Source organism: Diabrotica undecimpunctata, chromosome 5 (genome assembly GCF_040954645.1).
Source record: "Diabrotica undecimpunctata isolate CICGRU chromosome 5, icDiaUnde3, whole genome shotgun sequence".
In the NCBI taxonomy this organism is placed as follows: Eukaryota; Metazoa; Arthropoda; class Insecta; order Coleoptera; family Chrysomelidae; genus Diabrotica; species Diabrotica undecimpunctata.
In genome coordinates, this window is record NC_092807.1 from 53,239,924 (window position 1) to 53,264,955 (window position 25,032).

Here is a 25,032-nt window from a genome sequence, read left to right on the forward strand (position 1 = left end):
CTAACGTGTTCGTTCCACTCCTGTTTTCGTTTTATCACCCATCCATTTATGTCTTCTATATTCTATATTTATGTTTTCGCTTCTCTCCCTATCCAACAGACTTTTCTCTGCTATTTGTCGGAGTATTTTTATCTCTGTCATTTCTAGTAGTCGTCTCGTTTTAGATGTGTCAGGTCTTGTCTCCGTTGTGTAGGTTAATATTGGTCTAATTGCTGCTTTATTCATTCTTGTTTTTGTGTCGTGTCTTAGGTATTTGTTGTTCCAGATTGTGTCATTAAGAGATCCCGCTGCTTTACTTGCTTTCAAGGTTTGTTGCCGTACCTGTTTTTCAACATCTCCGTAACTAGTTATATCTATTCCCAGATATCTAAACCTTGCTTCCTGCTTTATTATTTTCTCATTAATTTCGAGTTTACATCGTAGTGGGTATTTAGATGTCATGCATTTGGTTTTTTCTGCTGATATTATCATATTGTATTTCTTGGCTGTTGTATTAAAGATGTGTGTTAATATTTGGAGCTCTTCTTTCGTCTGGGTGATTAATGCGACTTCGTCTGCATAACATAATATTTGAATTTCTTTGTTCCCCATTCCGTAACCATGATCATTACGTAGTGTTTGTATTATTTCGTCTATTATTATATTAAAGAGAAGTGGGCTCAACGAGTCGCCCTATCTGACTCCGTTTTGTACTGGTATACACTGTGTTAGTTTTCCATTTATCTTTGCCTGTATTCAATTATATAATACCTATCCAAGAAACCAAACAAAAGAATGAAAAAGAATTTTCTGCTTGGATATTAAGAACTACATATTCTTCAGCCGTGGAGACAATGAAAAACTATTTGGGATAGGGTTTTTTGTTAAAAATTACATAATATTGGAGAACTACGAGCGAATAACTAGAAGATTATATTTGTTAGGAATGAGGAGAAGGTACAGAAAAACAACATTTCGCTCATCGACTTAAATAGTGCCATAACACAAAAAAAATTGAAAATGAGGTTTTTGTCGCAAATGACTTTAAAAATCGGTATCTTCAAACAGCATTAACGTTGTAACTGTAGTGTCACAAAATAACCACCTGGAGCGAAATGTGTCGTTATGGCCTCTATCATTTTCTGTTGAAACTCAGTCTGCTAAACTGCCACAAGCTAGTTTGTCCGTGACCACCGACAAAAGTGAGGATGCACAGAAAGTAAAATAGTGCCATAACCCTGCTGTCTGTCAGTGGTAAGCTGTTTTCGTTCATAAATATTGCCTTATTATGTAATGATGTTTTATTGATATGGTGTAAGTATCAATAAAAATACACGAAATGGAACATTAATATTGTCTTAAGTTTGTTAAGGCACTATTGTGGTCCGAATTATTGCAAAAAATTGCAAGTTTTTTTTAAACTATGTAGCAAGGTTGCCACAATAGTGTTAACAGTTGTGTTGTGACATTATTTATGATCAATTTTGGTAATTAATTTGATAATAACTGCTCCAACAGGGTGATGTGACTTTATCATTGTTTGTAAAAACCAGACTATTATTACTCATTTTACCTTGACATAGAATTATTTTATTGTTTATTTCAGATTGTGTATATGGTTTTGACATCGACTTGGTGCTTGGAGTAGCCTAGCAGATCAATTCCTATGTTTTAAAGATGCATCAGCATAAGCCTATAACCATACCAATGAACTCAAGGGGTGCATTAATGCTTAAACTATAGAGAAAAGACGCAGCTGCTGCCTACGAAATAGTGAAACAGAAAAAAGACGAGCCACCACTTTCCCCTTCAAGTATTTCTGCAAGTAGCTAGTTAATCTACCTAGCCTTTCTTCTAATTGTGAGCTTGCTACACGTGCAAATGCTACAAAAATCGTTTTTAAACCTAAATGTATAACGTAATCATTAATTATTACTACATTTTGCTTCAAGGGGTTGAAAGTAATCATCCCGATGAAGCAGGACCTGGATACATCGAGTGTCTAGAAGACTTGGCTGTAACACAGCATGCTGAACAATTATTTCTTCTGCGATCGGGAGAGAGCCTAATTAAATCGAACGAAAAGTACCTAACGAACCGTAACGAGACTGATACCTTAAATAGTTCTTCTGTAACCTATGCCAATTTGGAGAATGTAGCGCCCTTCCCCTCAAAAAGTGTTATTCTTTCAAAGTATGTGCCAACAACTTCCCAAATTGAAGCCAATCTTATTGATAAGTCTCAAAACAATGACTGTAACAAAACTACGGCTGTTATTCAATGTTATTTTAAGCCTTCCACATCTTTTCTTTCCCAATCTGGGAAAAGCATAGTCTAAGAGAACGATGAGTACCTGGCTAATCGTAATGAGATTGATACCTTAAATAGATCCTGTATAACTGATGATAGTTTGGAAAATGTTGAGCTTTACCACTCTCAAAGTGTAGAAATTTCAAAGGATGTACCAACATTTTCCCAAATTGAAGCTGATTGTATTAAAAAGTCTGATTTCGATATTATTTATAATTAAGGTCGGCCACTGACGACTCAGTGGCCGACCCTAATTATATTCCTGACAGTGAGATTGGTCAAAGATGATCAACCACCGACCCTTCAGTCAAACTAATAATTGACTCTCCTATGAAATGTACAAAAAAGAGGTAAAAAACTCCACTTAAGAGGGACATTGTTAAGAAGTTGAGAAACGAAGGGAAAGCATATTCTTCTCTGACTATTAAAAAAGTTGCACAAGCAAGAAAAATGCTGCCTTCATGTCCAGAAAACTGCAAATTTAATTGTCCATCTCGCATTACCCATAACGATAGATAGAATATTTTCCAAAATTACTGCTTTGCAAGCACAAAGAAACCATATTTCCAGTTCCATTGACCAAGTTCTCCCAAAAGTCCGGTTCACACGAACAGGGAAAAGCGAAGTCGTGCCACAATTCCTTTCACTTTCAAGTAGCAGGGGTAAGGATTAGAGTTTGTAAGCTCTTTACATAAATACTCTAGGCATCAATGATCGCCCAATACGAACAGTTGTTAATAAAACAAACAATATGGGCTTTTTGACATAGCAAACATAAAACAGCCCGAAAGTTAAAGATTCTGTACGTGATTTCATAAAGAAGATACCAAGAATCGAGTCACTATACCAAGGCCAAGTCTACCTGAGAATTTATAGATGGTGGCAAAAGCTTAGCTGACATTTACGTGACTATTCTATGAATAAAAAAAAAGGGAAAAAAGCTGCCTCCTTTGTTACATTATCTCGTATATTTCGGAATGAATTTAACATTTTCTTCTTCATCCCAAAAAAGACCAATGTGGTCTATGTGAAGCTCTCAAAAATGACCCAAATGACCAAGAGATTCAAGAAGATTATGAAAACCATCAATACGAAAAAGTGCTGGGCAGGATTACCAAAGAGTTAGAAAAGAATAAAGCGAAGGAAAATCCGCTTCACTATGTCTGCTGCTTTGACTACAAAAGGTTATGTCATGTCCCATTGGCAATGTTGTTCTTTTTTACTATAAGTCAAATTTTAATTATTACAATTTCACTGTAACTAATATCATTAATTCAAACACAACTTGTTACTTTTAGCACCAAGGCTAGGGCATGCGAGGTGCAAACGAAATAGCAACTTGTATTTTTAATTATCTCACAAAGTTGTCAAAAGAAGTAGATAATGATAATTGTGAAGTTACTTTGTTCTCTGATAATTGTTGTGGCCAAAACAGGAACAGGTACATAATATCAATGTATGCTTATGCAGTAAGAACTCTCAAGATTAAGGCCAATCAACCATAATTTTTTGATTTTTGGTCACACACAAAATGAGGGGGACGCCGCTCATGCTGTCATTGAAAAGCAAATTAAGAAGACCTTAAGAAGTGGACCCATCTTCATACTACAACAATATGTCATAATTTTAAGGACATCAACCAAACGAGGAAAAGACTTCACTATTAATGAACTGTCTTATAAAGACTTTCTAGATTTCAGAAGTCTTCAGAAGCAGCTGGGATCAAATTTTAAGATTGATCAATCAGACCAAAAGCACAAAATAACTGAAATTAAAATGATGAGGTTTGAGAAGTCCCGGCCGAATTCTGTTTACTTGAACACAAGCTACGAAGACGAAATGCAAGAAGTTACTTTCCGCCAAAGAGCCTATAAGGTCCCGTCGAAAATTCCCAATTTACTGCCAGCCTACAAAAAAAGAATGTCTATTGATGCTAATAAGGTAAAAGATATAAGAGATTTAATTAAGACAAGTGCAACACCTTTAACCTATGAGCCAGTTTTCGAATCAATGTTTGAAACTTAGAGGAAATTGTAAAATGGTCATTTCCTTGAGTCGATCTTATCTTGTCCGTTATTCCTTGTAGTTATTAAAAGAATAAATTTCACTATTAAAGGCAAAATATTTTTTATTTGACATTATAAACTTGATATCCTACACCAATTTTTAGGAGAAAATACATTGGACAATAGTGTCATAACCCACAAAAATATATTTTTTAGCAAATTCCTTAATGCCACTGTTCCATTGTCAATATAGCAATGTATAACAGCTTTAAATATTAAATAAAACCGAAGGCAAAAATTAGCATTGGTAAGTTGTAAGAGCACGAAATTAACAATTAAAAGAAAATAGCAAACTTTGTTTCGCGTCTTCTGTAAAATTGCGTTTTTCGGGGTTATGGCAGTATTTAAGTCGATGAGCGATTTATAAATGGACATGCACCAACACAAGCACATGAGAATTTAAAGACAACTATTATGAACAACTCAAAAAACTATTGGATGGTATACCACGGTATGATATAAAAATAAATGTAGGAGATTTTAAAGCAAAAATTGGTAGGAAGGATGCTTACAGACAAACAACCGGCCGAAAGACCAAACACAGAGACAGCAATCTAAATGACAGAATATTGATTGAATTTGCTTTTGAAAGTAACTTTTTTCTGTTGGTGATTTAGCAGAAAATATTACTAACTGACAATATTTCATAAATATAAAAAAAGTATATAGTCTTTAAATGACAGTTTATAAAGCATCTAAACTGCATTTAAAATTTGTTAGAATTATGACAATAAAATCACTAAATCACTTTTTATGAACAATTTTCCAAAATATAAAACTTTAAATCGCTCAAGTATAAAGTTAAGCAAATGGCTCTTGTTAATTTTTGTCTTTCGGCCATCGAAACGGTTTTAGTATGCACATAACATTTTAGCATTTAGACTCACTTCGCTTTGTATAGACTTGTACTCTAATTGGACGTAGTTATGCAGAAGTGATCCATTAAACAATTTCTTAAAATATGAGTTAGACACAAATTTACATCGGTAAAATTCGGAACTAAATTATGCTGAAATGATCCAACCTTTTGTATGCAAGACAACAGTAATAATAGTAAAATGTCCAACCTTAAACGCTCTTTTAGCTTTAATCGATTGTGCAGTAATGATTCATGCTACTTGAATCTTTAAATATTTTTAAGAGTAATTTACAAAAATGAACCAAGACACATGGATCATTATTGCGTTTTAAAAATAATTTTAAAACTAGGCTTTATTTTTAAGCCAAAATGATCCAAATGGCCCGAATCATTTTTACAAAATTAAATAAAGCTAATAACACTAATGTATTTAACACTGTAATGATTCAAAAAGCTTGAATCATATCAGCAAATGGTATTCTCGCAATTTTCTTTGGTTATTATAAATGCCGAAGTGTTACATTCCATAATGCAGTAAAAAAACAAAGAAACCCAAGCGGCAACAACGCAACGCCAGCCAAAATCTGTTTATCTTGGTGATAGTAAGGTCCGCTTGTGATAGTTAAGTGGATAGTGTAGTGCTGTTTTTTGTTTTTTGAACATTTAACGAATTCTATTATTACGTTTTTGGATTATTAATAAAAAGTATCAACTCAGTGAAAATGAACAGACTCGATAAAATCATGAATATGACAAAGGCCATCCATGCAAAAATGGAAAAATAGTGTGCCGTGATATGTTCGTAAAAACATTAGGTATTTCTCCCCAAAAAGTGACTGTATCTTAAAAAAAAATGGCTTGCTCTGATAGCACTGTTGATCACAGAAGACAAAAGCAGGGAGGTTGAAATAAAACTTCTGAAGACCTCAAACTTGTAATACGTCATCTAAAATCAATTCCAACTTACACATAACATTATAGAAGAGAAAATTGCTCTTATGCCTTATTCCTTCAGCCAAATCTTACTGTAAGAAAACTGTATGAATTGTATACTGCAATGAAAGTTGAAAAGTATCCTGTAAGAAAATGTGTTTTGTTTGAAAAATATAAGTCTATTTACTTAAACAAATTTAATTTACGAACAAAACCACTTTACAAAGATACTTGTTTAAAATGTGATTTATCTAAAACACAAAAATAAACAACTTTGCAACTGAAGAAGAGAGAAATTATTTAACTGACGAACATCAGAAAAATGTTGGCAAAATGCAGGAGCAAAAATGAGGGACGATCTAAAAGAAAGTCAAATGTCCCAGGAAATGAAATGCATCACATTTGATTTACAGAAAACTCTCCCACTTCCAAGAATACCTACAAACATTGTCTTTTATAAACGACAACTATAGGTATATCATTGTGGTATCCACTTAGGATCAGAAGACAAAGGTTACTGTTATATATGGATGGAAGGAAAAGCAGGGTGCGGAGCTCAAGAAACTGGAAGTGGTAATTAATCACATGTAAACATACCTGAAACCTGATGTGAAACATTTAATACTTTGGAGCGATTCATGTGGGGGGCAAAATAGAAATAATAAAACCGTTTTGCTCTTAAAACTCTTTTTGTCAAAACATCCAACTTTACAGAAAATTTCACAAAGATTTCTAGAACCAGGTCATTCCTACCTGCCAAATGACACCGAATTGACACCAAGTTACAGCAGCGAATTTCTACACCAGAAGAGTACATGAATGTCATGCGTTCGTATCAAAGGAAGAAACCAATGGTGGTTACTAGAATGAAAAACGAAAATTTCTATAGTACACATAAACTTGAAAAACTTATCGTCAATAGAAAATTATCAACAAATAAGAAGCCCATAAATTAACTTAAAACCAAAGAAATTTTATTAAAAAAAGAAAATCCGTATTCCATTTTCATGAGAAAGTCTTTTGATAGTGAATTTGTGGAAGTGGATATTAAAAAGAAAAATTCTAAAAGTAAACTTTTGACGGAAATAGTTACTCCAGAAAATCTTTTGCCTCTATGGCCTAATAATAAAGAGATTTCAGCTCCAAAGTTAGAAGACATTAAGTCGTTGTTAGATCTTATTCCAAAAGACTGTCAAAACATATATCTACAGTTAACAGGAAAGAAAAATATTCCCGATGACATAGATGGGTATGGAAATGAACTAGATTTTCCCCTGGAAGAAAGTTCTACAGAATAATGTTTCTTCGTTCTAAACTTAAATATTTCAATGTTTTTATAATATAAAGATATGTTACCAAAAATAAATATTTGTTTTAAGTACAGACTTTGGTAAAAACAAATATAATTTGACAGTAATACAGACAAACACCGCTTTGGATCATATCTGCAAATAATAAAATTTGCTTTGTACCACAAGAAACTCAATTTTGCAGAAATGATCCAAATGTTTTTTTTTTATTTAATGAAAAAAATAAATATACTTTATTTTTTAAAATACGCACATAAGATGCAATAAACACCTTAAAATAACTTGTGAATATTTAAATTAATAAACATAGTTATTTTAAATTGCTATATTAAATTTTCTTTAAAGTTAATTATCTCAAAATTATGTTAGTGTGGGATGGATCAATTCTGCATAACTATGTCCAATTAATATGTGGATGTATAAACGATAAACTTAATCTGCTAAACTATATAAAAATAAGGTAAGTGACCCAAATTTAGACACTGTCCTAAATTCAGACATATTTCTGTTTATTCGGTTAAAATAAGAAATTTGGTATATCCAGATAAATATTAAGACATCTATTGGTTTAATTTAACATTGATTTTTTCATTTCAAAATTCGTTTCCTACCTTACCGACATTGTATCTGTCAATACATAAACTAAAAGTTAGACGGTTCTTGCAAATTGTGTGTTGTGTCCCTCGAGAAAGAATTTCTAATAAGGTAAGCAAATTTCAGCTATTATTTTATTTACTATAAGATATTAATAGTTAAGAAAATTAGAATAAACTTTGTTGACGTTGTATATAAGGGCTTTAAATTTTTATTTTAAGTTGGAATTCTATCAGTATAATTACAGCATCTAAAAATTCTAATGGTATCGGAATAAGGTACAAGAAATTTCCTGTATTTCGTAAATCAGACACTGGGTGTCGGAATTGCGTACATAAGTTATAAAGTGAATATAGTTCTATTTCTTTCGTTTCTCTTATATTCACATAAGTCTATACCACTTTAGTTAGTAGAACTATTTTTTACAGCTTGTATCCAAATTCCGACACAGGAGTCTGAGTTGGGGACTTTAACTGTCCGAATTATGTTTAATTTGTGAAAACGAATATTCTCTGTTATTTTAACATTTAGATATTATTTGTAATAGTTTTTTGCTTTGTTTACAGAATGTCGACGAAAAAGAAGGCATATACCCAAGATGATGTGAGACGTGCTTTAGATGCCATTAAAGGTGGAACACCTTGTTTAGCCGCAGCGAGGCTATATAACGTCCCGAGAACTACACTCATTGGGAAGATCCGGGGCATTTACCCAGAAGAATGTCGCAGCGGAGCACCTTTGTCCATTTAATGCTGATAATATCGATTATCATAAACTTCTCGCTGAAGACAATGAGCTTAACACAAGTACAGCCGCACCGGATCCTGAAAGAGTGAGTCATTTGCAATATCTGGAATCGTTCATTCAGCCAGATTGTTTGACTAAATGTTACGGGCTGATGGGTGCAGAGTGGACAGGTGAAATTAAAGATAAGAGTTTGTATGAAGTTTGGTACAAACTATATCAGAAATCTGGATTATCCCAAAATATTGAGAAAACCGCCAACATTATAATCGATATTCAAGAAGACCTAATTCTAGAAGATGGATGGGAAAATAAAGTGGAATTTGAAGCTGATGATACGTTACAAGGAGTAATTTTTGACATACAAGACATAGTTAAAGATACTGAAATCGAAGAAGAACTTCTTGGCCTTAGCGCATATGCTGAAAAAGAATTAACCATTATTGAAGAAATGAAAAGTATTGACGAAACAGGCACGAAAGAAATATTCGACGAAACAACAAAAACTAATGTTATAGGAAAGAAAATTAATGTATTAGAAATTATTTCATTGGCCCCAGAAAAACGAATTGATATCATTGAAAGCGAGCGAATACCAAAGGAATAAGTCAATAATAAAAATAATAGAAAAGAAATATTAGGGAACGTACACTTGACTCCAGAAACACAAAATAATATCATTGAAGACGAGCAAGTAAAAGAGGAATCGACCAAAGAAGAGAAAAATAATACTGAAAAAATATTAGTAACCTTACAATTGACACCAGAAAAATCAACTGTTATTGAAGAGAAGCAACTAAGAGAGGAATTAGTCAATAAAGATGAAGATATGAAGACTTGCAGAAGTAATAAACATTCTCGTGTTTTGCCAGGAGTGGTTATACCATCCCCGTTTAAAAACTCATTGTTCTGGCCTGAACCTACGAAAAAAATAACCTCAAGAAAGTGTCGAATTAAAGTTTCTTCGGTAGGCACCTCCGACGCTTGGAGACAATATTTTTTGAAGAAAGACGAAGACCAGAAAAACGCAATTAGAGAAAAAGAAGGGAGAAAGAGAAGAAGAGAAGAAAATAAAAAATTGCGCGAGGAAAATATAAAAAACCTAGAAAAAAGATCATTAAAAATAAACAAAAAAGCACAGAAGAAGAAAAAGATGGATCAGTTAGTGACGAAGAGTCAACTAAAGATAACGATGACATTAAAAATTCAGGTAAGACACCATTTTATTTAAGTAACTAGGTTTTTTGCTTAATTTTACTCTACAATAATAATTATTTTAGATGAAGTTTTAATTGGAGAAATAAAAATAGGTGATTTTGTAATTGTCACCTATTTTGAAGAATATTATCCAGCACAAATTACAGATAAAAACAGTGAAAAGATGTTGGCTAATGCAATGGTTAAGGCTGGCGGTTGGTGGAAATGGCTAACTATAAAAGATGAAATTTGGTATGATAACAATGAAGTTGTTAAGAAGATCAAACCACCCACAAAAATAAATAAAAGAGGATATTTTTCTATTAAAGAATTAAAAACGCATAATAATATATAATGTTATAAATAATCTGTCCTATTTTATATTAACTTTTCTTAAATTAGTGATTTTATTTATTGTCGGAAGAATGTTCCTCAAATGCCTGATTTAGGATCAGTGTCTGAATTAGGTTCACTGACATGTCTGATTTTGGAGCAAACTGCACTCTTGATGTCGGAATTAGGTGATTTTTGTATGGTTATAATAAATATAAAAATATAATTAACTTATCGAAGTTTTATGATTAATAATTTGTCAGGTTCTCTTAGAAACAGTTATTAATTCGAGAAAATAAAAACTGATCAATGTTACTCAATAAGTATTAATTCCAATAAATAAAATGGAACGTGAAAGCCTAAACATGTCTGAATTTGGGCCACTGACCTTATATACATTTTAAGAATTATTGCAAGAAAAATAAATTATCTCACCTGTTTAATATTCTTATATTAAAGGATTTTTGAACGAATAGTCTGGATAAATTAAAGTAATCATTAAATGCGCTCACTGCTTTAAACTAACAAGTACACCATCATTACTGATACCACAAAGTACAATTGCAATCATTTTATTGATACATTGCACCTAATACTGCAGGACATTTATTTGTCAAGTACACATTACATAAAAAATAACTTATTTTTTACGTATCTATGACGTATTTTTTAACACATGTTTTGCATATTCAATTATTTATTTACTTGTACTAATAAAATAAATATCACCAACAACTTTACTGATATGACCAACATTACAAGTATTTACAATATCCAAAAAGCACGAACTAGCTTCTAAAGTTTTGCACCCAGGTCATTTGTCAATCTTCACTGATTTGCTTGGGTTAGATTGTGAACTATGAGTATGTCTTATGTTTTGACGTACTGTTTCCCTGGAAGCTATCTCAGTTCTGTTGTTTTAGTTATTTTTTATTAACAGGTGTACTTCATGGATTCTTTTCGCTTATCTGTCTATTGTCTCCAATATGTAATAAATCCCTAATAAAGTTAAATTCCTAATCTCCCCATCTTATCTTTGGCTTATAGCTTATATGTGTATAATTTCCAAACCGATCTATATTCTAAAGCTAAAGGCACATTATGTTCTACGTACAAAGTGTAACAGATTAAACCAAAACATTAGTTTTCTTACAGCATTTGTTAAACTTCAAAGTAAATTTTCTAAACACCAGTCAATAAAAAGCAAACAATTTTGGCCGTTTGGAGCGGTGGCCGTAGTATATCGTATATGTATATATATATATATATATATATATATATATATATATATATATATATATATATATATATATATATATATATATATATATATATATATATGTTAGATCACTAATCACGTATTTAACTTTTTAAAAAAGAACTTTATTTGTTACAAATTAAATATTAAATAATAGTATAAAATTAAATTAATTTAAAATGACTACAATAACTGGACTGGTCGAAGTTGCAGCTAAGAGTGGTTCCGGCATCTGAGAATGGTAATTTATAGGTTTGGTATGAAGTGCTGAATTGCTGTTCCCATGAATATTGGCCAACGGTTCGTACAAAGTTCTAATGCGTGCTCAGCGGTTTCTATGGGAATGGGATGATGAAATCTGAAGTCGGCGAACTTAAGCTAGTTCAAGGTTAATATTTTCTCATATAACAGCTCCCCTTATTAGTGAAAAGTCAATGCCATTGCTTTGACTTTTACAGAGTAATTGGTGTTTCTGCTTCGCTTTCTTGTTGGACATTGGGTCTTCTTCTGAAGGAGGCTAAGCCCTGAAGTTTCTGTCTAATGGAATTTCTGCGTGGTAATGAAGTTGGACGCTGATCCTGGGACAAGGAGATTGCAATTTTTGGGAATATTTTGGTTCGGTATTTGCAGAAAAGGTATAAGATAACTAGGATAATAATCAGGGATAAGGTTGATATAGTGAATAAGGGTAGATGTTCCTCAATGAATGATTGGCTCATGATATGGTCCAGTTCTTCTGAATATTGGTCCAATTTGTGTTGTGCAATATTTAAGTCATCTACGTTGATCTTACTGAGTTTTAGTGGTTTCAATTTTGATAGGTGACTCTTTGTCTCAAAATGGTCACAGCATCTGTAGGGTACGTTAACTGGGTGACTTCTATACGTGATATTTGTATATTTCTTAATTTGGTCTCTAGCATGAATTCTGGTACTGCCGATGAATGCAATACATTCGGGAATTAATCTTAAGATTGAATTTGTTTTGATTATTTGTGTAGTGACGTCTTTTCTTGCACATTTGATTGTTACTGGTAATGGATCGGAAACGGTTAGTAACCATAAATTTCGGTCAATTTCTTGTACATTGTAACCTTGTGCCAAGAGCATGGACATCTGGCAAGTTTTTGGTAAGTTGCTGAGAGGTTTCAAAAGCTGGGCTTCACATATAGCATCTGTGTCTATGGGATACGGAAGAATGTCTGTACACATTCTTTGGTTTTGACTGATTTGTTTACATTTTTCGGTGTCCATGGGTAAGACATATGAAATTGAATTATCATCTCGCGCTATGTATTTATAAACAGTTGAAAGTATATGATGAAAACCAGTTTGATTATCTAATATTGGTATTGAATATAATTGATACAAGGTGAATATTTCGGGATCAACTAACGGAATTTCGAGGACGAAAACAATTTTTGAATCAAGCTGATAAGCTTGCAGTTTTATTATGTCAATATACTGAGCTATATTTGACATATAAGTGGGTAGAGGCAATACGTTATTTTGTAATGACTGTGAGATTTCTTTTAATGCGTCCATTAAGTCTATGGGCGAAATAATAGAACTATGTAGAATTTGCAGGCGAGAGAATGTGATAGAATTTAGTATATCATTTAAATAATTTTCTAAAAATACGTAGCTTTCCATTAAGGACTCACATAAATCTAGTATTTGTAATTGTGCTTGGTAAAAGGAGATGTCATTATTAATGTCCAGAAGTGTAGTCTCGATAGTTTTTAAGTCTTTGTTAAAAGTTTCTTCGTCTATTTGCAATTTTTGAATTGTAGTGTTGAAAGTTCTTATAACTGAAGTGGTAACAGATATTTGATTTTTTAGGAGATTTTCAATTTGAGTTTCATCGGAATTTATCTTATTTATACATTTATTAAAGTATTCGCCATCAGAGGCGTCTAAATTTCCAGTAATAGATTTCCAGATTGTTCCAATACCATTTACTAAACCGCGTTTTAGGCGTTTATTATAAGGTACTGTGTCAGAGGTTATTTCTTTATATTTTAAATTAACGGAGTTTGAGATTTGTTTTAGCAGACTAACATGTGTCTGTACTTCGGCTTGAAAGGCAAGTTTTCTCGGTGTATCCACGTTAATAAATTTTTCTAACAGGTTTTCCAAAATTCTGTCATTATTGGATATTGTAGTTTTGATAGGTAATAATTCTTTGTAGACAAGTAAAGTCCATTTGTCATTAGATATTCGTATAGTTCCTTTTTCATGAAAAAAAATATTCCAATTGTGTTATTAATTGGAGTGAGGAGAATTTGGGATTGGACGATAGGAAGGAGTCAATAGAATCTGTAAAGGAAAATTATTCAAAATAAGGTTTGAGTCTGTCAAAATTTACTTTAGAGGTTTGGTTAGTTTTGGGGTTAAGGATAATTGCGGAATTTGTAAAAACTTCTTGAATTTCGAAAGGTCCATTAAAAAGATTATCCGATTTTGATTTAATTTGGGATTCTTTTACGTAAACTTTGTCACCAATTTTAAAATCAGGTCTTCGTTCTGAAATATTCTCGTCAAATCTTACTTTCGCCTTTTCTTTCTGTCTTTCTGTTTTTGCTCTGGCTACTCTGTAAAAATATTCCATGCGGTTATTCAGGTCTCGAATATATTTACTCATTAGTGTTTTTTGATTGTATAGAGTTTCTGGTGGTCGGCCTGCAGTGTGCCCAAATATAAGTTCATATGGTGTGAAACCGTGGGTCTTATTCTTTGTGTTGTTATAGCATATTATTGCATAAGGAAGTATAGTGAAGGGATGATCGTTTGGGTTCTCGGCTTGATTTGCTGTAATCATTTCTGAGAGTGTGGCATGAAACCTTTCTATAGATCCATTAGATTGTGGATGGTTAACGCTAGAAAATGTTAGTTTAATGTCGTATAATTCGCATAGATCTTTGATTATAGCATTCTCGAATTCTCGACCGCAGTCACAATGAATTCTTAGTGGTGTTCCATAGTGTTGAAAAAAGAGTAGGAGTGTCTTGACTACTGTTACTGCCTTTTTGTCTTCCAAAGGATAGGCTTGCGTGAATTTTGTCAATTCGTCACGAATAGTTAAAGCGTAGTTCCTAGTAGGGTATTCGAATATGTCCATATTTATTCTTTCGAATGGTGTTTTTGGAGTTTCTGTTATGACTAGTGGTCCACTTAAGTTTTTCCTGCAAATCTTAACTTTTTGGCAAATTTCACATGCTTTTACAAATTTCTCTACATCTTTTGTTAAATTCTTCCAATTGTATTTCTGCTTTATTCTTCTGACAGTTTCGTTTATTCCTCGATGTAAATTGTTTTTACCACAATGGTAATGATCTAAAATTTGAGGGATTTCGTCTTCGCTGGCTGTTTTAATTATATTTTGACAGATTTTTAATTTTAATTCTTTGTCAGCAAAAATATAAGAAAATATTTCTAGGGTAGGTAGTTCGAGATTATTTTCGACGCAATATATTTTTGATTCATCGAATTGATCTTTATTTGCAAAAAGTAGAAGAAACAAATGTGATATTACTCGTTCGGGATCAAACGGTAATGGTATAATAAAATATTTTCGATCTTTTACAGTTTTGCTGTGTACAATATTAATTCTTCGGTTACTATATTCCATGTTTTCTTCGAATATGTCATTCATTATTTTCTCGTGGAGTTCTTCAAGTTTATTTTGCCAAAAAAATGTAACAATATTTTTGTTGGATTTGTCTAATAAGTCCGTATTCGATGTTTCAATTTTAGAATAATCGATTATTGACTTAGTTCTATACAGTTCGATAAACTTGTCAAGTTCTTCGGACATTTTTTCTATATTTTCTTCATCGTCGTCTTCGTTTTCTTGAGTTTCCGTGTCATCTTCATTCGATGCATGTAATGAGATTTTTGATTGAAAGTTTGCACAATCCTTGAAATGGTTAATCTTTATCCTTGAGAGGGCATCTGCATTTCTGTTTATTTTTCCTGCGCGATGTTCTATTTTATAATTGTATTCTTCGAGTTTTAGGCGCCAACGCGCTAATCGGCTTCCGGGATCTTTTATCGAGAAAAGCCATGTAAGGGGTCGATGATCGGTAATCAGGGTGAATTTTCGGCCAAAAAGATATGGTCTAAAATGTTTGACTGCCCATACGATAGCTAATAGTTCTCTCTCTATAGTCGAATATTTTGTTTCGGCACCGCATAATGTTCTGGAGGCATAAGCTATGGGTAAATCTTTTCCAATAGGGCCTTGCGATAGAACAGCTCCAATCGCGAATGCACTAGCGTCAGTTGTTAGTAAAAATGGTTCCTCAAAATTGGGATATATAAGTATTGGATCTGAAGTTAAAATATTTTTGAGTTCGTTAAAGGCTTCTTTGCAATCAGAATTAAAAATAAAAGGTACGTCTTTCTGAAGTAGTTTCGTAAGTGGTTTAGAAATTTTGGCAAAATTTGGAATAAATCTTCTATAGTAACCGGCTAAGCCTAAGAATGATTTTATTTCTTTGGTGTTCTTTGGTTCCGGGAAGTTTTTGATGCAAGATATTTTAACTGGATTTGTTTTTACACCATTTTCTGTTACAAGGTGACCCAAATATGCTACTTCTTTTCTTAAAAATTCGCACTTGTCTGGCTGTATTTTTAAATTTGCTTTTCGTAACCTTTTAAAAACTTCTGTTAGTCGTGACATGTGATCATGAATAGTGGGTGAGTAAATAATTATGTCATCCATATACACTAAGCATCTTTCGTTTTGTATTCCTAAGAGGATGTTGTCCATTACTCTCTGGAAAGTAGATGGAGCATTCATTAGTCCGAATGGCATGCGAACAAATTCGTAATGTCCATTTTCGACGGAAAAGGCCGTTTTCTGGATGTCTTGTGGCTCGATTTCAATCTGGTGAAATCCAGACGCTAAATCTAGTGTTGTGAAGTATTGGCATCTTCCTAGTTGGTCCAATAGTTCTGATATTTGTGGTAGAGGATAACGGTCTTGTACTGTGAGTTCGTTGAGTTTTCGATAATCAATAACAACTCGCCATTTTTGTTTTCCTGACGCATCTAATTTCTTCGGTACGACCCAGACTGGACTCGACCAGGGCGAGACACTTTTCTGGATTATTCCTTCTTCTAACATTTTATTAATTTGCGTCTTTACCTCTTCCTTATGTATTTGAGGATATCTATAGGATTTAGTGAAGACAGGTTTAGCGTTGTTTGTTTCGATTTTGTGCTTGATTTCGTTTGTGAAGGTCAGTTTGTCGCCTTCGACATAAAATATATCTGCGTATTCAGTACATATATCTAGAATTAGTTCTTGTTCTTCGCAATTTAGATGATCAATTCTTAGTTGTTCTTTAATTATTCGTGTTCTATCTACTACGGGTTCTTCAAAATCATTTCCGTTGTAGGATAGGATTGTCTCCGAATTTTTGAAAGGTTCGATTGAAATGTCTGAAAATTCGATTGTCTTCGGCATAGCATTAGCATTTAGTATGGAAGTTAAGAATTCTCCATTTTCATCTACATGGACTAATGCATGAGGTAATCTAACTTTTTCTATTTCTTGAGCTGATAATATGGCATCTGTATTTGATAAGTTGCATTTTAGTCTGCATATTTGTTCGGTCCGGCTGTCAATGGTAATTCGGTTTTTTCCTTTTATTCGTTTTCTCTCTGGTCTTTCAAGATTTTTGTCTTGATCTCGGTTTTTTGCGATAGTATATTTTTCATTTATAGGGTTTTGATATTTTAAATTTGATTCTTGTTTAGAATCTGATTTAATTTTTATTTTAGGTTCGTTTTGTCTTGTTTCTGTAGGGTGTGTCGGTGTTTTGTCTTTAGGGGGTGTGCTTGTCTCGTGTCCTACTTTGTGAAGGGTGACAGTTTTAAAATTTGTATGCAACTGTCGGGATTTGAGATCTATTACGCATTCATAATGATCTAGAAAGTCTAGGCCTATTATGCCATCGAAATCAATGTCTAAATTGAAAATAAAGACTTTGTGAGGATTATTGTCAGTGAAGGGAATCAGGACAGATTCTGTTATTAACAATTTTTGATCGGTTATACCTTGAATAGTAACGTTTTCGGGAAATCTATTATGATAATTGCGTGCTGTGTTTTCTTTGAAAACAGTGATTCCAGCACCTGTATCGATTAAAAGTTTAAAAGTGTTGGTAGCATCGTTAATGTAATATAAATTTTTGGAACTCATTGTATGAAATGGGGTTACATGAATGTCTGTTCGGGAAAATTGAGATTCGGATGAAAGTTGTCTAAGTTGAGTGCTTGGATTTGTTCTTGGATATTCGTAATATCCGTTGAGGGGTTCGTATGATTCGGAGAATGATTTTGATTCTGAAGTGAAAGAAAATCCGGATAATTTTGTGTGTTATTGGTTTCGTAAAAGTTATCAGTTTGCGGATTATTTTCTGTATAATAATCCGTTTTATAGTTTTCATAGTTATCGGTATTATAATAATTATCTGTATAGTAATCGTCTGTATAATAGTTAGTCGTCATTTCATCAGGGTATTCGTTTAAAACATGTGCTCTTTGGAAGTTTGGGTTTCTTTGAATAACAGATGGACGATTTTGATTTTGATTTTGAGATGAAAAGGAAGGTCTCTGTTGGTTGAAATTTGGATTGTTGGACGAATATTGATTCCTATTAGGGTTCTGATTGTTTTGATAGTTGTTAGGTCCATTAATATATTGGTTTTGGTAACCGTGTGGCCTAGAAAAAGTTTGGTTTGGCTGTACGAAACGTGAAGAGCGGCATTCACAATTTAGATGACCAGTGCGGCCACAATTTGTACATTTTGTAAACTGAGATGAGGGTCTTCTCATTGGTTGAGAGGATTTAGGAATAGTTGATCTAGAATTAGATTTTTGTTCTTCAAAATATGACAATTGAAGTTCGCGTCTAATACGATTGCTTGCTTCAATGAGATCTTTTGGATTACTAGCCCTAATAATTTGTCCTAGACGAGGTTCTAAACCGGTTAAAAGTGTGTTTAGGGCCATGGTATCGATTAAGTCACATTGGGCAGTTTTCTGATCTGGGGATAAATTTGCTACTTGGATCGAGGCGTGCATTTTTGCATTCAGAACTTGTAAACGGTTAAAGAAAGTTAGAGGAGATTCGTTAGATAGTTGTCTTAGTCTTTGTAAGTCTTGTATTAAGGAGGTCAGGTCTCTACTGTCTCCGAAATGTAGATTTAGTAATTGTTTTATTTCTGTATAAGAAATTGGTTTTCTAGAATTAATAAGCTGTGCAGCTTTACCTTTGAGTTTATTTTTTACGTGAATCGTTAATAGAACGCGCTGATCGCCTGTGGCCATTTTAAAAGCACAGTCGCACGCATCTAAAAATGTAGAAAGAGAAATCAGATCGCCTTCAAATTCTGGGATAATAGAAAATATTTCCGAAAGCTTGTATGGTTCGATTTCTTGTTGAGTCTGGGAACGTGTCTCAGGCATTTTTCGAGATATTTTTAAACGAAAATGAAAAATAGAAGTATGGAGAAATATAAAATGTATCAGTATATAAGGGAGAAAAGAAATGTGGTGGTATATAAAGGACAAAAGTGTATCAATATAAAAATATCATATAATATGTCAACAAAAATGTATCAAATATACCAAATAAAAATATATCAAAAAAAATATACCAAAATATAGCAAGTAAAAAAAAATATTTCAATAAAATATCAGTATAAAATAGTATGTAAAGAAATATCAATAGTTTCAAATATTAGATAATCAACTTGTATTTTTTTTTTGTATCTTGATTAATTGACTTGCAGTATAGTCAATTTCGTAAATTATTATAACAAAATTTTTAACGAGATGATTCAAAATCCACTTACATAAAGAAGAACATCGGGACGCCTTGTTCTCTCTAATCAGCTACCAGGGGCTTCACTAGGTGTTCCTTCCGTAGATCACAGGAGTGAGGTTGTTCGGAGATGCTTTCTTCTTTAAGGGTCGTCTTGTTCTCTCTGCTCGGCTACCAGGGGCTTCACTAGGTGTTCCTTCCGTAGGTCACAGGAGTGAGGACTTCCGTAGATTCTTTGTTCCGTTAAGGGATGAGAATCCGCCGCTGCCAGTGAGTATACACGTGTTCTAGCAACGTTAACCGGATCCTACTGACTTTGCGCCAATTGTTAGATCACTAATCACGTATTTAACTTTTTAAAAAAGAACTTTATTTGTTACAAATTAAATATTAAATAATAGTATAAAATTAAATTAATTTAAAATGACTACAATAACTGGACTGGTCGAAGTTGCAGCTAAGAGTGGTTCCGGCATCTGAGAATGGTAATTTATAGGTTTGGTATGAAGTGCTGAATTGCTGTTCCCATGAATATTGGCCAACGGTTCGTACAAAGTTCTAATGCGTGCTCAGCGGTTTCTATGGGAATGGGATGATGAAATCTGAAGTCGGCGAACTTAAGCTAGTTCAAGGTTAATATTTTCTCATATAACATATATATATATATATATATATATACATATATATATATATATATATATATTTATATATATATATATATGTACGAAGTAACAAGTCAGAAGACCTCTCTTCAATAGTGAATTAGGTAACACGCAAATTCAAAGCCTCTTACCGGACGCTGTTCTAGACATGCGTCTACAGTTCACACTTAAAGAACACTATCTTTTTTACTCTATACGTAGAGAAAAGACGTTAAAATTAAAGTAAAAGATTTGATGAGGAGTTGAATAACTTGAAATAAACATACGGTTGCCTTCGATCTTATACACATATTTTATTATATCTTTTTTCCTTTGTTGCGAGCTATACCGATACCTTCTTACTCTCTCTTCAATAGTGAATTAGGTAACACGCAAATTCAAAGCCTCTTACCGGACGCTTTTCTAGACATGCATCTACAGTTCACACTTAAAGAACACTATCTTTTTTACTCTTTACGTAGAGAAAAGATGTTAAAATTAAAATAAAAGATTTGATGAGGAGTTGAATAACTTGAAATAAACATATACGGTTGCCTTCGATCTTGTACACATATTTTATTATATCTTTTTTTCCTTTGTTGCGAGCTATACCGATACCTTCTAACTTTATTTTGTTATTAACTCGCATTAATCTTATCTGGTTGTTTCAAACGTTCTAACCGTTTGTTATTTTCTTCGCTTTATTCTTGTCTTACTCTTTGGCAATCCTGCTCAGCACTTTTTCGTATTGATGGTTTTCATAATCTTCTTGAATCTCTTGGTCATTTGGGTCATTTTTGAGAGCTTTACACATACCGCATTGGTCTTTTTTGGGATGAAGAATTAAATGTTAAATTCATTCGGAAATACACAAGAAAAAGTAACCAAGGAGGCAGCTTCTTCCCTTTCTTTTTTTTTGATTCATAGACTAGTCACGGTAAATGTCAGCTAAGCTTTTGCCACCATCTATAAATTCTCGGGTAGACTTTGCCCTGGTATAGTGGCTCTCGATTCTTGGTATCTTCTTTATGAAATCACCTACAAAATCTTTAACTTTCGGGCTAAGAGTTTTATGTTTACCATATCTACCCCTTCCTTCTAGCTGCAGAAAGCCCGTTTGTTTTTTTAACAACTGTTCGTATCGGGCGGTCATTGATGCCTAGAGTATTCATGTAGAAGAGCTTACAAACTCTAATCCTTACCCCTGCTACTAGAAAGTGAAAGGAATTGTTGGCACGCCTTGGTTTTTCCTTGTTCGTTGTTCAAGATAGTGGCTGTATAATTATTAAAAAGGGGAAATGTCAAGGTTGCCAATAGTAACTAATAATTTTTCTGTGTCATCTCTGTGTGTGTCAAGCGAGAAAAAAGAAGTCAGATCTTGAAATTCATTTTGTATAATTTAAGAATTTTTCACATTACTAATAGATAAATGATCACATCATTTCTAAGAAAAAGAACAAAACAAACATTGGTCCTTCGAGCCGGATATTTGTGCTATTCCACGCCATACAACCCACAAGATCCACGTTTGCCGACAACGTTGAACGAGACAGTCGCAGAAATACATCGAGTGCTCCTTTGCCCCAGGCTTCAAGTCAAGTATACAATCCGATTGAACACATACTGACGATTTCACTGGACGGGACATCGAATCATAAAAAATCAGGAAAGTGAGCTTTTGTTCCTTACTTATCTGCCTTTCATTTCAATTTCCTAACTTATACTTCTTCAATCTTGAAATTTATTGTTCATTGTTAGTTTACTTTGACACATAATAGTTAAAACATTTAAATTTGAATTAAAATGGGGGATTTGCCTACGTTAAAAAAGATACCAATGAACTGTTTCGCGCTGCAATAAATAAAGTAAAGATAGCCGTGATGATCGCCAACATCCGGAACGGATAGGCACTTTAAGAAGAAGAAAAAAGATAAGAGCATCTCTTAAAGCGCGATTAAACTCATTTATTAAATTCATTGATAGGGACTCAAACCAAGGTGAGATGAATGAGCCAACTCGCGCTGAAATTGAATTGCGCATCGAAAACGCGAATATTATTCATACTCAATATCAAGAAACCCAAATTAAAATAGAAAGTTTACTGGACGCAATAACTGAGGAAGAAATAAATTATAAAGAAACGTTCGAAACATCATTTTATTCAGTTATAATTAAGGCAAAACAACTGTTGACAACAACCTCAGCTAGTGCCTCCAGTACATCTAGTCCTACTAGTGAACATTTTGCATCCAATCATACATATACAACCTCCAATATAAAACTTCCTTCTATTGAATTGCCAAAATTCAGTGGCAACAAAGAAGAATAGTTAGATTTTCATGACTTATTTGATTCGTTAGTTATAAAAAATAATAGTATATCTGAAATACAAAAACTACATTATTTAAAAGCATACATAACAGGTTCTGCTGAGAGAGTCATTGCTTCTATACCTTTCTGTGCTTCTAATTTTACTGTTACATGCAATCTTTTGGTTGAGAGATATTCTAACAAGGAATTGTTGTTGGATAACCATATTAAAGCCATCTTCAATTTAAAGGCAATCAATAAAGAAGGTTCATTTTCAATCAGAAATTTAATTGATAAATTTTGTAGCAATCTTAGAGCTTTGAAGGCATTAGAACAACCAGTCAAACATTGGGATGCCCTTCTCAAATATATTCTTTTGGAAAAATTAGATTCTGAATCTGTGAAAGAATGGGAGAAGGCCAACAATGGTAAAGTCAGTCAAGTTTCGGACCTCATATATTTCCTAAAATCGAAGGCAGATACTCTAGAAAGATATAATCTAAATAAACCCAATATTCAAGGGACTTCTGTCAATATTCATGTCAAATTCAGACACAACAGTACCAAGGCTCTTGTAAGTACAAAATCTTCTTTTCTTTCTTGTCCTTTATGCAACCAGCAACACAAACTGGTTCACTGTAGTCAATTTCATTCATTAGACATTCCTGCCCGTATCAATAAAGTACGTAGATTTAAATTATGCTTGAATTGTCTGCATTCTGGACATCAACAAGCTACGTGCAAATATGGCGAATGTAAGAAATGTAACCAGAAACATCATACTCTTCTTCATGAATTTATTGAAAATCCACTAAATCCATTGTCTCAGTTTAATGATCAAGTAGTTGCTTCTCAGAGTAGCCCTCAGACACTTTCTAATACTTTTCAAAATCAACAAATCCTTCTATCAACGGTTGTTGTCCAAGTTCGTGACCATTTAGGGGTTGATCATAATTGTAGAGCTCTTGTAGATAGTGGAGCTCAATCTAATTTTATCACATCAAGTTTAGTTGATTTGCTGAGTATTTCAAGAGAGCAGGTTAACATTTCTGTAGTGGGTATCGCTCATGTTTTTTCTAAAATAAATCACAAATGCAATATTGTTATTAACTCTTTACAATCTATATATTCTTTCCCCCTAGAGTGTTTAATCATTCCACAAATATGTCGACAACTTCCAGTTTGTCAAATTGATGCATCTTCGTTGCCCATACCTGGAAATATTCGTTTATCAGACCCAAATTTTCATACTCCTTCGGAAGTAAATATTCTGATCAGTGCTATTATTTTTTGGGACCTGCTATGTGTGGGTCAGGTCAAGTTAGGTCCTGAAAACCCATACTTCAGAAAACTAGATTAGGGTAAATCATTTCTGGTCCTTTAATAAATACCAGGGTAAATAGTCAGCAATATACCATATGTGGATTATCACACAATATCGAAACTGACGGCCTTTCTAGGTTTTGGGAGATTGAGGAGTGCTCAGGTACTAAACTTCAGTCTCCAGAAGAGTTATTGTGCGAGGAGCACTTCAAATCAACCTTTAGGAGAAATTTGGATGGTCGGTTCATTGTGTCCATTCCTTTTAAGTCACAGATTTACTCTTTGGGAGAATCCAGATCAATAGCTCAAAGAAGGTTCTATAGCTTAGAAAAAAGGCTTCTTAATGATCCTATCATGAAAGAGCAGTATGTTGCATTTATGGAGGAATACTTGTCTTTAGACCACATGTCAAGAGTTACTGATTATACTTTGCCAGTACATAGTTATTACTTTCCTTATCACGGGGTGATGAAGCAGGACAGTCTCACTACAAAACTCAGAGTAGTATTCGATGGTTCCTGTCCGTCATCATCTGGTCATTCGCTCAACGATCTTCAGATGGTAGGTCCCGTCATGCAGAATGATTTGATATCTATCCTGTTGAGATTTAGAAGGTATCCATTTGTTGCATCTGCGGACATTGCCAAAATGTACCGCCAAATTCTTATTGATGATACTCAACGGTGTCTCCAAAGAATCTTATGGAGAAATCATCCGAAAGATCCTCTTCATTCATATGAATTAAATACAGTTACTTATGGCTCTACTTCAAGTAGTTATCTAGCCACTAGATGTCTCTATCAGCTATCATTAGAGTATTCTGATACATTCCCTCAAGCTTCTAAAATCATAGCTGAAGATTTCTATGTTGACGACTTGTTAACTGGTTCTGATTCGTTAGAGGACTTAATCCTTAATTGTAAACAAGTCTCTGAAATTCTTCCAAAAGGTTGTTTCCCACTTAGAAAGTGGACGTCAAACAATTCTTCATTTCTTAAGTCCATCCAGGAATCTATTTCATTAGACACTCCCTTCCTTTTTGGTGCCAATGAAAACACAAAGACACTTGGGTTACAATGGTGCCCTAGTTTAGATTTATTGTCCTATTCTATTGATTCAAATGTTACTCCCAAAATTATCACTAAAAGATCAATACTTTCTGGTATTGCTCAAATATTCGACCCTTTAGGTCTCTTAAGTCCATCAATAATTAAAGTCAAAATCCTTATGCAACTCCTTTGGTTAGAGAAGCTAGACTGGTATGAAGGAGTGCCATTGCATATTCAGTCTGAGTGGTTATCTTTCAGAGATCAGTTGCATGAGTTGAATAAATTGCAAA

General features: G+C 33.4%; 1 protein-coding gene across 1 annotated transcript in view; it reads right to left on the reverse strand.

Annotated features, from left to right (window-relative positions):
* LOC140440627 (O-acyltransferase like protein-like) overlaps positions 1–10,908 on the reverse strand; it is a 151,920-nt gene extending 141,012 nt beyond the window's left edge. The window contains exon 1 of the mRNA XM_072530991.1: positions 10,761–10,908. The gene's annotated coding sequence lies outside the window, so the exon portion shown is untranslated. The remainder of the gene's footprint in view (positions 1–10,760) is intronic.
* Positions 10,909–25,032: the final 14,124 nt, after the last annotated feature.